Source organism: Choloepus didactylus, chromosome 12 (assembly GCF_015220235.1).
Source record: "Choloepus didactylus isolate mChoDid1 chromosome 12, mChoDid1.pri, whole genome shotgun sequence".
Lineage (NCBI taxonomy): Eukaryota > Metazoa > Chordata > Mammalia > Pilosa > Megalonychidae > Choloepus > Choloepus didactylus.
This window is the reverse complement of record NC_051318.1, coordinates 100,651,960-100,665,427: the sequence shown is the minus strand read 5'-3', so window position 1 is coordinate 100,665,427 and position 13,468 is coordinate 100,651,960.

Genomic DNA, 13,468 nt, shown 5'->3' with positions numbered 1-13,468 from the left:
GATAATTCTGATAAGGTAGTAAGTTCTAGGTGATAAAATGACTGTTCATCAAAATCTTCATGAAATCTTTAAACTGAAAGCAATCTCTTACCTTGGGCTGATAGAATGAATTTCGACCTGTGGGCTCCTCTTTCCCAAAACCATATCACATATATCATGAGCTAAATATTTCCAAGTGTGGCTCTTTTCTTTTAAGTGCTTTCCCACATTTTCATTTCACAAGAGACCCCTTAAAATTATCAGAGTGGCAACAATGACCTAGTGCAAATGGATGCAGAGCCAGATCTTTCCATTCCTAATGCATTTTCTGAGGTTTATAACTAGTCTATAAAATACTGCTTATAAGATCTCCTACCAGGTGTGGCTGATAATACTTTGCTAATTAAAACAAAATTCATGTTGAAGTTCAACCCAATTAAAAAAGTACCTATTGCTTAAAATGCCATTTTTGGGTTTTATTTTTTGCTATTCTAGACAAGAAATATGGATATTCAGACCCTTTAATATAAATTAGTTATTTATTTCAAAGTGAAAATGTGGCATTTGTTATTTCTTTTAAAAATAGGTGAGAAATAAGGCCTTTATGGTAAGAACATCTTCTAAAAATTCTATTTCAATCTAATTGGGAGGAAATTCTTTATAATTGATATGAAATAAATATATCATGAAAAACACATAGAAATTATGCAAAATAGTACCTTTTGTCTCCTAAGATGCTGGGTCATAGAACATGGCACTTGTTTATTTTATCATATAATTTCAGGATCTTCACTTTAATATTCTAACCAAAGATCTTGATTATTTACCTTAAAATGGATATAAAAAATTACAAACCAATTACAGAGACTTTTTTAGTTATTTAAGAGAGGGTCCTTCTTTCCAAGGCTTACATTTTTGTAAAACTCATATGCACCGATCAATAGTAAATGTTACATACCACAACACTGAAGAGTTCTGATATCTGTTGGTTACTCAGAGAAAAAAACTTATTTGGTCTTTTATATTTTCAGAGCTTTGGTTTTTGGGACAGGTAACAACTCAAATCAAACTTTACATTTCTTAGTTTTTGGTATATTCATGTCAAGATGTTCCTCTACTACTTGAAGTATGTACCTTTCTACCTAAGAAGTAGATTTATGCATATAAAACCATATGTAACTGTGGTGGTTTGGAGCTGTCTGTACCCCAGAAAAACATGCTCTGAAGCTTAATCCATTAAGTGGGTGTGAACCCATTGTGAATAGGACATTCTGATGAGGTTACTTCAGTTAAGATGTGGTCCACCTCAATCAGGATGGGTCTTAATCCTATCACTGGAGTCCTTTATAACCAGAACAAAATTCAGACACACACAGAGAGAGAAATCAGAAGCTGAACATCAACAGAACCTGGAAGAGAAGAGAGAGACCAGGACGTGCTGCCATGTGACAGCAGCCACAAGGGTCGCCAGCAGCCAGCCCCAGAATACCACAGTCGTTGGGAAGAAAGCATCGCCTTGATGATGCCTTGATTTGGGCTTTCTTTTAGCCTCAAAACTGTGATATAATAATTTAACCCAAACAATTTCAAGGTATTTGCTTGAGCCGCCAAAGAAACTAAAATAGCTAACCATAAATATCAACATGTTACACTCTGAATCCCAATTCTGATTGATTTACAGGTGCTTGGGTTTTTTGGTAGACTGAAGTTCATAACTTTCTGGTGACATCACTGATGGTGTTGGCATCAGATGTGTGTAAACAGGACCTTCATAACTGCCTTCCGTGTGCTTAGTTTTGAAGAACTGTTTATTTGTTCATGGCCTTTCTTGCACTTTACCCTACATCTCTATGAGAACGGTAACCACCCGTACATACCCAAATAGGCTGTTGCTCTAGAAAGAGTCCGAGAATGTGAAGCCTGGAAGGATGCTGAATGTCATATTCTCTGGTGGGCTCAAGCCCTGCTTTCTCAGAGCAGTGGGGGAGGTGAGTGCTGGGGGTGGGGGTAATGGTGGGGGGCAGCTGTGCTTCAAGTCTGGAAGATAAGCCAGCTGTTGGGTTCCCCCACCCAGTCTCCTGTGCCTTCCTCCACATCATCTGTCTGGCTCCAAGTTATGAATTTATTTTGATTTCCAAATAACATTTCTATTGAAAACAGGGTTCTGCTGCTGAAAAGAATGAAAATAAAATTTAAAAATGCATAAAAACAAACACTGATACTCACCAACTTTCTTCATTTTACAGATTTAAAAATATGACGTTGGAGAGTTTAGGTGACTGTCCCAAGAGGGTAGAGACAGGTTCAGTTCTTCTGACCCCTGGTTTTGCCTTTGTTTTAGGCCCTAAAAGTAAAACACACTGGGCTGTCGGGGTAGCTAGTGCATCCCTCCATAGCTGGCATTCCCTGATCATGTGGCTGGAGTGGAAGGGCTGGGGATGGTTGGGAAGGACTGTTAACACTAAGCCATTAAATGGGGCCCAATGTCTCTCTGGGACTAGCTACAAAAGTTCCTGCAAGGAACCTTTCCCATGTGAGCAAAATTTCCTTCTCAGAAATGCCAGTCATCACAATCCCTTCTGGGACAGAAGGTTCCAGACAACTGTAAACATTCCCGTTAAACAGATAGAAGTGCTCTGGACAAGAGAAAAGTCACCAGGCTCTGCTCAGCATAGCCAGGGGTTGTGGGGCTCTGAGGACTTATGTTAGGCTTATGTGGGCTCTACTTCTCTCAAAAATTTTCCCTCCCACCTGTTTTAGTTTGCTAAAGCTGATGAAATGCAATACACCAGAAATGGGCTGGCTTTTGACAATGGGGATTTATTGGCTTACAAGTTTACAGTTCTAAGGCCATGAACATGTTCAAATCAAGGCATCAATAGGACGATACCTTCTTCCTGCAGTAAGGCTGCTGGTGATCCATGACTTCTGTGTCACAAGGGAAGTACGTGGCAGACTTTGCTGATCCTTCTCTTCTGGGTTTTGTTGCTTTCAGCTTCTAAAGCTGCAGTGGTTTCCTCTCTGAGCATCTCTGAAGCTGTTTTTCCCACTCAGCTTCTCCCTGTCTCTTATCCTCTTATAAAGGATTCCAGTAAGAGGATTAAGACCCACCTTGAAAGAGGTGGATCACATCTCAATTGAAATAACCTAATCAAAAGTTCCCACCTACAATAGGTCTGCACCCACAGGAATGGATTAAAAGAACATGATCTTTACTGGGGTACACACAGCTTCAAACCATCACACCACCGCTCTCCCTTTGACTGCTTCCTTTGGCATTCAGTTTCCTGCTAAACTCTTCCTACCTGTACTTCCCTTTCCTGTTCAGGTATCCCCTATAGAGGACAAAACCAGTGACAAGTGATTGGTTCCTAAGGCCCTGACAAACAAAAGCAAGGCTATCCATGGCAGGTACTTCCAGCTGCTACACATACACACACACACACGCACATGCACATACATCTGCAATTCAGAGTCATGTACATGCACACACACGTGCACACACACACACACTTTCTTGCATGAAACCACCAGGTAGTCTATGTCACTTGTACCACAAGTGATCCTAAAAATTTTAAAGAAAACTTTCTACAACAACATTCCTTCTAAAAATGAATTTCTGGGATCAATGTCATTACAAAGAAATCATCATTAAGCTCTTTGGGCTTTAAAGATTTAAAACTCTGGGGATGTCTAATATGGATTTCGCTACACTTATAAATAAACTGAAAAAATTGCCACATTTGACTCTCTGCCAAGGATCCTTTAAAACACTTATAGATTGCTTAGATTTAGGTAACGATGGATGACTACTAAAAAGCTCTGCATGGACAGCATGCAACAACACCTCCCCTTTCTACAGTCCTTGGTCCAAGATATTCTCAGTGGCCTGTCCCCTAAAGCTGATTCCCAAATGCCAGTCAGGGACCAGGCCAGCTGCTGACAAGTCTTCCACAATCCATTGTGACATGAGAAGCGTTGGAAAAGTATGGTGAGTTGTCCTGAAGAGCTGACTGTATGCAATGTAAGGCTCTGTCCTTTATTTGAGAAGTTTATCCTTGTTTTTCTTGCCTTACTCTTTTGGTATTAAAATGCTCATTCTTTTTGAAAGGGGGTACAACAGTTGATGATAAAAGAAACATTTTGTATTGCTTAAATGTCCTTTATCAAATTAAAAGATGGAAATGCTACTGGTTTTAAATCCAATTTTAACTCTCCATGAAATTTCAGAGTCTGGAAAACTTTGCTCTAAGGCTGGGCCAAACCTTAGGAACTTGGGGGAGAATAGCTTCAGGAGAAAATGCCTATAACCACCGAAAATCTTAAGAGAGTTTAGCTCTTTTCTAGGAGAACTTCTTCTCTTCCAGAAAGTATTATGGGGAATGAGGAGGGCAATGGGGCCATCTCCCTGGTTTACTCCCTTTGGCCAACATCCATGTTGCATGGATGGACTGAATGTAAGGTCCTCTTGAACTGGGAAACAGAAAATGGTTACATTAAAAAAAAAAAAAGTAGCTGCCCCCAAACATCGTGAGAAAGCCACCTCCGTTGCTCCGTTCTTAGGACTGCTGGCTCAAAGGATCATGAAGTATGACATTGTGTCACAAACAGAGCCCCCAGTGTGTTTACTTTCCCCTGACAAATACGATAAATTTTCTTCTTGTAGCACAGAAACGTTGTTTATGCAGCTGCAATTTCTTAAATGAAGAGTGACTTTCTGCCCCAATGTATCTTCGTTTCAAAGACATTTAAGGAGAGTTCTCTCCTGGCAGTTTGGGGAGGATTTTTCAAGTAAGATCTCCTAATTAGGAGCAGTCACCATGCATTAGCTCCATCAACAAGAGAAAAAAAATTGGCCTGGATATTTCCATCTAGGGTTACAGGGCTCCAGTGAATGCACCTTCTTCCTTGGCCTTGATGGACTTTTCTGTGGAGGTAAGATTGAATGCTGGCTGGCCCAACCGAAATGTGCAACGAGCTCTCAGGAAATCTCAGCCCCTTGGGCAGCTGAATTCCCTCTCCTCTGAGACCAGTTGAGATTATTTTCCTACTTCATTTAACTAGCCAGATGATAGGTTGACGAATGGGGTCATTACGTCCAGCGTAAAGTAATTTTAGAATGGAAATGATGCAATGGGGTTAGACCACAACTCAATTTTTTGTTGTCACCCCAAATACACTCAACGTCCATAATGTCTTTGGGTTAAGACTGAAAGAAAAGTTCAGTCCCAAGGTGGCTATAATTTCTAGAACAGAGTGTGTGAACCTCTTCCTTTTTTAAAAAAAATCTGAGCACATGGAAGTGAATTACTTAAGTTTTACCTTTTAAATATCTGGTAGAAGGGAAAAACTGCAGAGATTAATATCTCCTGTGGGGCTTGTGGTTGGTGAGGAATATTTGCTGAGCTTTGTCCGACTGCCCATCAAGTTGCTATTATCATGTGTGGGTCAGTCAAGTAAGTAGACGAGCTTCTTTAGATGTAGAATTGGCTGAACTGGGAATTTATCCCATTTTTTAAAAAAATGTCTTCAATGCAACAATTTTGCTGAAGCAACTTTTAATTTAAAATGTGCCCCGGGACACCATTTTAGTTTCTGTTTGGGGCTTCTTTATTCTCCCTGCTTTATTCCCATTGACTTATATATATATTTTTTATTCAGAAAGTAAAGAAAGAATTTTAAACTCAGAATTTGATAGGCATGCACAGAATTTCCACAATTTCTCATTTGAATCCTTACACTATACCTGATTGCTAGAGTTGAACTTTTGACTCCTAAGCCCAATTTATGAACCAGTCATCCTCTGCAGCCCTCCCTGCTCTTCTTTGGGGAGTTTTTATTTCATGTATTGAGCCCTACCTACTCTGACAGCAGCAGCTGGAGACCTTGCAGTCAGAAACTCCCTTGCATTCATTCATTCATCCATTAATTCTACACATATATTGTGGGTGCATACTGTGTGCCTGATTCTATCGTACGTCTTGGGGAAATAGCTGAGTACAAGAGACATGGAATTCTGTTCTCCCAGTGATAACATTTAAGCCATTTCTTCCAGAAGCACCTTCCTTTCAAGGACCCTCCAACCTCATATAAATGCATATATTTAAATATGTGTAACATATTTTGATATATTATATAGACAAATAAAAACACAAAATGGAAACATGTTTTCACACAAAGACCCAGTTTCTTTCAACTGCCTTGGATATCCATTGGAGGGAAGTGGATATGCTCAATTTCATACTGGCCAGTAGTTGTATGGCCCCATCAGAGAAGGGTAGATGCTTGGAAATTGCTTCTTTCTGATTTAGATGATGAATGTGCAAACATCTCCATTCCTGCCTAAATCCTCTTTGCCTTGGGGCACATACTGGAACTGGGTGACTAGCAGGAAGGGTTCAGCCTAGGACCAAGGAGAAACACTTTGCTTTGTTTCTGAGAAGGCCCTATTTGAAATTGACCCTGCCTTCTTGAGCTCCTGAGTTCCGAATACGCCTACAAAGCTAAACCACAGATCCACTCCCACTTGACAGAAAGTCTTCTTTTGGAGGGCAACAATAAATTTCTAATTGTCAAATCCAATGGTCCAGTTTTTCTATCTTCATGCCTTTTATCCCTTTTCACAGAAAGAAAAGGCATCATGGCCTTTGGGAAGCCTCCATTGGCTTCACCATCAGTGACTAGACTCTTACTTTCCCTAAACTCAAGAAGATGCAGGGCAAAATACGTGACTAAGTTACGTGATGCCCAGGCTGGTCTTATGGGTATGTTTGAGATGTTCCCTTGCTGAACATATTTCCCCTCTTCCCCTTACATTAGCCTTTCAAAATTCCTGAAATGTCCATTTAAGAATTTTTATACTTTTTTAAAAAGGCACAGCTGACTACAAGATTTTTGAATCAAACTGTCAGTACTCTTGAGGTGTATTAGTCAGGGTTCTCTGCGGAAACAGAACTAACAGGAGATAATCTGTAAATATGAGATTTATAAAAGTGTCTCATGCAGCTGTGGGGATACATGAGTCCAAATTCCATAGGGCAGGCTGCAAGCTGGCAACTCCAATGAAGGTCTTTGATGAATTCCCCAGGAGAGGCTGGCTGAAGAAGTGAAAGTTCTTTGTGCTCCCTTAAAATACTTCAACTGATTGGATTAAATCCAGCTGATTGAATTCCCTCATTGTGGAAGACATGGCCTTCGTGGATGTAATCAGCCACAGGAGCAGTCAATTAACTGATGATTTAATAAACCAGCCTTCTTGTTTATTAACCAGCCACAAATGTCCTTGCAGTAATGGTTAGGCCAGTGTTTTCTTGACCAGACAACTGGACAACATCACCTGGACAAGTTGACACATGAACCTAGACTTCACAAAAGGTAATACATTAAAATTGTTTTTTAATTACTCAACACTCCAAAAGGAAATTTGCTTCTGGGTAAAAGGGTTTGTAGGTAGTGGTATCTGAGCCTGGTTCTCAGGAGAAGTAGGAGGAGGGAGGGAAGAGATAGATCCCATCTCTTTATTTCTTTTCTTTTGTATTTGTTTTGTTTTTGACAGCCATCTTTAAAAGATTATAAATGCTGTGCAGGAATTCAAGAGGGAGAATAAAGAACAATTCTAAGATGTAAATAAAAGCGCCTTAAAGAAACTAGTATTGTATTACATCACATCCATGGCATTTCTGCTCACATAAAAAGTTCACTGAACTATATTAACAACTAGAGAATATGTGCATTTTATAAAATACTCAAAAATAGACATTTTATTCTAAGATCACCGTCCAGCTTACAAATTAATTTGATATATACCTTAACACCATCTACTACTGCACTAAATTGTGTAGAAGCAGTTTATTAAAAGGTAGTGGGAAATAAAGACAAGATAAATTTTTAAATATAATTAAACTCTGTGAAGATATTAATACACTATGGTTTTGGTAAATATACAAATAATTAAACTTCTAATTCCAGGAATGCAAGGCTGGTTCAGTATTAGGAATCTATTAATACGTTTTTTAAGCACACTAATAAGTTAAAAGCAATGTTCCTAGATGCTGAGAGGTATTTGATACAATCCAGTATCCATTCTTATTTTTTAAAAAACATCCTTAGTAAATAGTGATACATAATTTATTTAATGTAATGAAATATATTTATCTCAGTCTAAAGTCCAGCATCATGTTTAATGGGAAACCCTAGAATTATTCATATTAAAATCAAGAATAAGACAAAGTTATCCACTATCACCACCACTGATGAACATTGTTCTAGAGGACATCACCAGTGTAATTACACAAGAAAAATAAATACAATATACAAAAATTGGCATAGAAAAAGAAAAATAATTGCAAATCATTAAATTATCTGAATTATGATAAAAAGTGATCCAACTCAAAAACTATTGCAAACAATAGTGGATTTTAGGTAGGCCCTGGGATACCAAATAAATGTAAAAGCAGTATCTGTCATATATTAAAGTAACAGATGGTATAATGGAAGAAAATACTTGATTTTTAATGACCATAAAATTAGAAAATATTTAGAAATAAGTTTATCAGTTGTGCAAGTTCCATATGAAGAAATCTTGAAAGTGCTACTAATGAATACAAAAGACCACCTGAATAAATGGAAAGGTATGCTATATTCTTGGCAAGGGAAACAATATCATAAAGTTTGCAATTCTCTCTAAATTAACCTAAGCATGTAGTACAATTCCTATACAAATATCAATAGAATTTGGGGAAATATATATATGAAAAAAGATTATATGAAAAAATAAGTGTGCCAGTTTGAATGTATTATGTCTCTCCAAATGCCATTATCTTTGATGAAAACTTGTGTGGGCAGAAGTTTTAGTGTTGATTAGACTGTAATTCTGTGATTGAGTGTTTCCATGAAGATGTGACCCACCCAACTGTGGGTGATAACTCTGATTAGATAATTTCCATGGAGGTGTGGCCTCACCCTTTCAGTGTGGGCCTTGATTAGTTCACTGGAGCCCTATAAAGGCTCAGACAGAAGGAGTGAGCTTGTTACAGCCAAGAGGGACACTTTGAAGAACACACAGGAACTGAGAGAGGAGCTTCAGCTTACAGAGACATTTTGGAGATGGGCTTTGAGGGCAGACTTTTGCTCCGGAGATGCTAAGAGAGGACAAACACCCCAAGAGCAACTAAGAGTGACAATTTTGAGGAGCTGAAGCCTGGGGAGGAACGTCCTGGGAGAAAGCCATTTTGAAACCAGAACTTTGGAGCAGATGCCAGCCACATGCCCTCCCAGCTAACAGAGGTTTTCTGGACGCCATTGGCCATCCTCCAGTGAAGGTACCCGATTGCTGATGTGTTATCTTGGGACACTTTATGGCCTTAATATGGTAACTCTGTAACCAAATAAACCCTGTTTTATAAAAGCCGATCCATCTCTGGTGATTTACATTCCAGCAGCATTAGCATAAGTAAGATAACCAGGAAAATTCAGGAAAAAAAATAGAAAGTATATATTACTAGCCCATTCAGATGTTAGAATGTTTAGTATATGATGTGTGGCATTTCAAATCGGTGGGGAAAATGTTGAAATTAAACAATAAATGTCATTAGAAAAACTAAGCTTCCATCTGGAAAAAAATTAATATTGGAATCTAACCTCATCACTTACATCAAAAAGATTTCATGATGAATCAAAGATTTTTCTGTAAATAATAAAACCATACAAGCACTGAGACACTCCATGGAATGCTTAAAAATCTTGTAGTGGGGAAAGCCTTTCTAAGTATATTGCAAAACCCAGAAGCCATTAAAAAAAGACTGACAACTTTTGACAATATAAAAATAAAACTGATATTGTTTCACACTAGTGGAATCCAGTGGAAATATAATGCAAGATACATGTAACCTTTAACTTTATAGGAGTCACATTAAAAAGTAAAAAGAAATGGGTGAAATTAATTTCAATAATATGTTATTTAACTTGAAAAAATTAAAATATTTCCATTTCAACAAGTAATCAATACGAAATGTTATAAGTGAGATACTTTCCATTCTTTCTTCCCATTCAGTACTAAGAAATCTAGTGTGTATTTTACACTTGTATGCACCTAAATTTGGACCAGCCACATTTCAAGTGCTTAAGCACTTGAAAATTTCAGAGTATCTGGTGGCTACCCTATTTGACAGAACTTAAATGGATTTATTTCCTTAATATAGAATATCCTAATATAAAAAGAATACCCATAAATCAACAACCTAATTTTACTTAGGACAGAACATTCCTAATGCATTAAAAATAAGAGAATTTCAAGTTCAAATTTAAGGAAACACCATTTCATCTCAGATCAGCAAAGATCAGTAAGTTTTGTAACACCCTGCATCCATGAAGAAGAGAGTCATACATCTCATACATTCATAGTAAGAGCATAAATTGGTGCAACTCCAGTGGAGGGAAATTTGGCAATATCTATCAAAATGACTAATGCACACATCTTTGGCATATGCAAGTGGAAAAAAAAAAAAGCAAATGGTACCGACAAGTATGGATTGCCTGGTACTAAATGCGAAACGAATTATATGTGCGTGTGTGTATGAGAGTGTGTGTGTGTGTGTGTGTGTGTGTGTATACACAGATATATAGACTATGTCTAGAACAATCCATAAATAATTAATAAAAGGTTGATTAATGGGAGAGACACTGGTTGACTCTGGGACAAAGATAAGAGGGAAAGTTTCTTTTTACTCTACACCCTCTTATAACTTTTGAGTTCAGTACCATGCATATGTACTATCTATTAAAAAAATAAATGAAATCTTTAAATATATTTAAAAGGCATTGAAGCATCAAGAATATCCATTGAGACTGTGTTATTTAATGTTTGTTACCTGTTGCTAAGGTGTATTTTTTTTATTCCTGTTTAAAATTCACCTCAATATATTCCATATTAAGACAACATCCCACACCAGATGCAGGCACCGATATTAGGAACATAGGTTTTGCTAACTGCTTGGTTTCCAGAGTTTCGTTTTCGCCTCCAGTTTTTTCAACAGAGTCAAGGAACCCCTTTCTGAACTCCTCTGTGAAGTGGGACCAAATGGCATGTTCCAAATCACGCATGCCTGCACCAAGCTTCCTGACCTCGCTGCAAGTGCCCAGGCTGGGAACCAGTTGGAGTTCCATCATAATCAACAGGGTCCCCGGATCCTGATTTAACTGGATTTAAATGCATTGAGCCATTGCTAGGAAAGGTAATTGGCCCTTCCCTCCCTTCCCCCTCCCTTACCCCTCCCTTCCCCCTCCCCCTCCCTTCCCCCTCCCTCCCCCCTCCCCTCCCTCTCCCCTCCCCTCCCCCACCGCCACCCTCCCTTTCCCTCCTCTTTCCCTTCGGCTGCAGAGGCCACCCCCCCCCCCCCTTGTTGACCCTGCCTTCCACCTCTCCCCCAAACCCAGGCTGGGTTCAAATCCCGACGACTCCCGGGAGAGGGCACTCATCCAGGCGAGTCTGACTTGCCAGCCTCCTGACAGACTCCAAAGGCTGTGGCAACGTGGCATCCGGGCAAGTGGAGATAGGGGAGGTATTATGCAGGTTGAAAATGGTGTCAAATTAACAATTTGAGCCTGAAGCATTTTTTTGTTTTGTTGTGTTTTAATTCAGTTTTATTGCAATGTATTCACATACCCTAAAATCATCCACAGTGTACAATCAGCTGTTCACAGTACCATCATAGAATTGTGCATTCATCACCACAATCAATTTTTGAACATTTTCATTACTCCAAGAAAATAAAAATAAGAATAAAAATGTAAGTAAAAGAGAACACCCAAAACATCTCATCCCTCCCTATTTTTCATTTAATTTTTGCCCCTATTTTTCTACGCATCTGTCCATACACTGGATAAAGGGAGTGTGAGCCACAAGGTTTTCACAATCACAAGGTCACACAGTGTAAGCTACATAGTTATACAGTCGTCTTCAAAAATCAAGTCTACTGGGTTGCAGTTTGACAGTTTCAGGTATTTCCTTCTAGCTATTCCAATACAGCAAAACCTAAAAAGGGATATCTATGTAACGCATAAGAATGCCCTCCAGAATGACCTCTCGACTCCATTTGAAATCTCTCAACCACTGAAACTTTTTGTTTCATTTCTATTTTGGGGGAAGATTTGAGAAGGCCTTCTCAATCCCATGATGCCTGGTATAGGCTCATCCCTGCAAGTCATAACCCATGTTGCCAGGGAGATTAACACCCCTGGGAATCAAGTCCCACAAAGGGGGTAGAGCAGTGAGTTCACTTGCAGAGTTGGTTTAGAGAGAGAGGCCTCATCTGAGCAACAGTGAGGTTCTCTGGGGGTGATTCTTAGGCTCAATTATAAGTAGACTTAGCTTCTCCTTTGCAGTAACAAGCTTCATAAAGGCAAGCCCCAAGATCAAAGGCTTGACCTTCTAAACTGGTAGTTGACAATGCTTGTGAGAATATCAGAAATTCCCCAGGTGAGGAAGTTTAATGTTTCCATAGTTTTCCCCAGGACCTCAAGGGGGCTTTGCAAATACATTTTTATTCTCTGCCCAAATTACTTTGGGACATATTGGGATTTCACATTAAACTGTAGAAACCAACTAGATCTCACTCCCTATTCAATGGTCCATGTAATTATGGGGTTTGAATAAAATGACCATACAAGTTAAATTATTTAGTGTGCTACAGAAAATATAGATTTTGCACCAAATAAACATCTCTTCCTTTGGTCTCACACAGAAGTTGAAGTTTTAAAACACAGTCAATATTGTCCTTTACCCTTTAGTCTGATTTGCCTTAATCCTAATCATATCAGCTTCATTCATATCTCTAATTGAAGTCTGAACTTTTTTTTAACAGCTGCTGTGTGGGGTAATACTGATATTTGTAGCTGCCAAACTCTAGCTCTGAGTCTCAGGTGTCACACAGATAGCCAAATTCCAGAGGCTGACCAGGTTACACACAAAGAGCTCAGCATCTCACAACTCAGGAATAGATGTAACTGCTGTAAGAGCTACAATCTAGGGACCATTATAATAAGCATTCCCCTGATAAGCTGTGCTCTGAGATTCAATTCTCAGAGTTGCACATTATAGTTAGTCCATATTAGTGAGATATTATAATTTTTTTTCCATTTCTGGCTTATTTTACTCAAAATGCTGTCCTCAAGATCCATTCACCTCGTTGCATGCCTCACAGCTTCATTCCTTCTTGCAGCAGCTCAATATTCTATTGTATGCATACATCAAGGTTCACCATTCTGTTCCTCAATCGATGTATCCTTAGGCCATCTCTATCCCTTACAAATCATTAGTATTGCTGCTATAAACATAAGTGTGCAAATGTCTATTCCTGTCCCTGCTCTCAGTAATTCCAAGTATATATCTAATAATGGGGCTGCAGGACCTTATGGCAACCCCATACTTAGCTTCTTGTGGAACCACCACACTGCCCTCCAGATGGGCTGCACCATTCTGCTGTCCCACCAA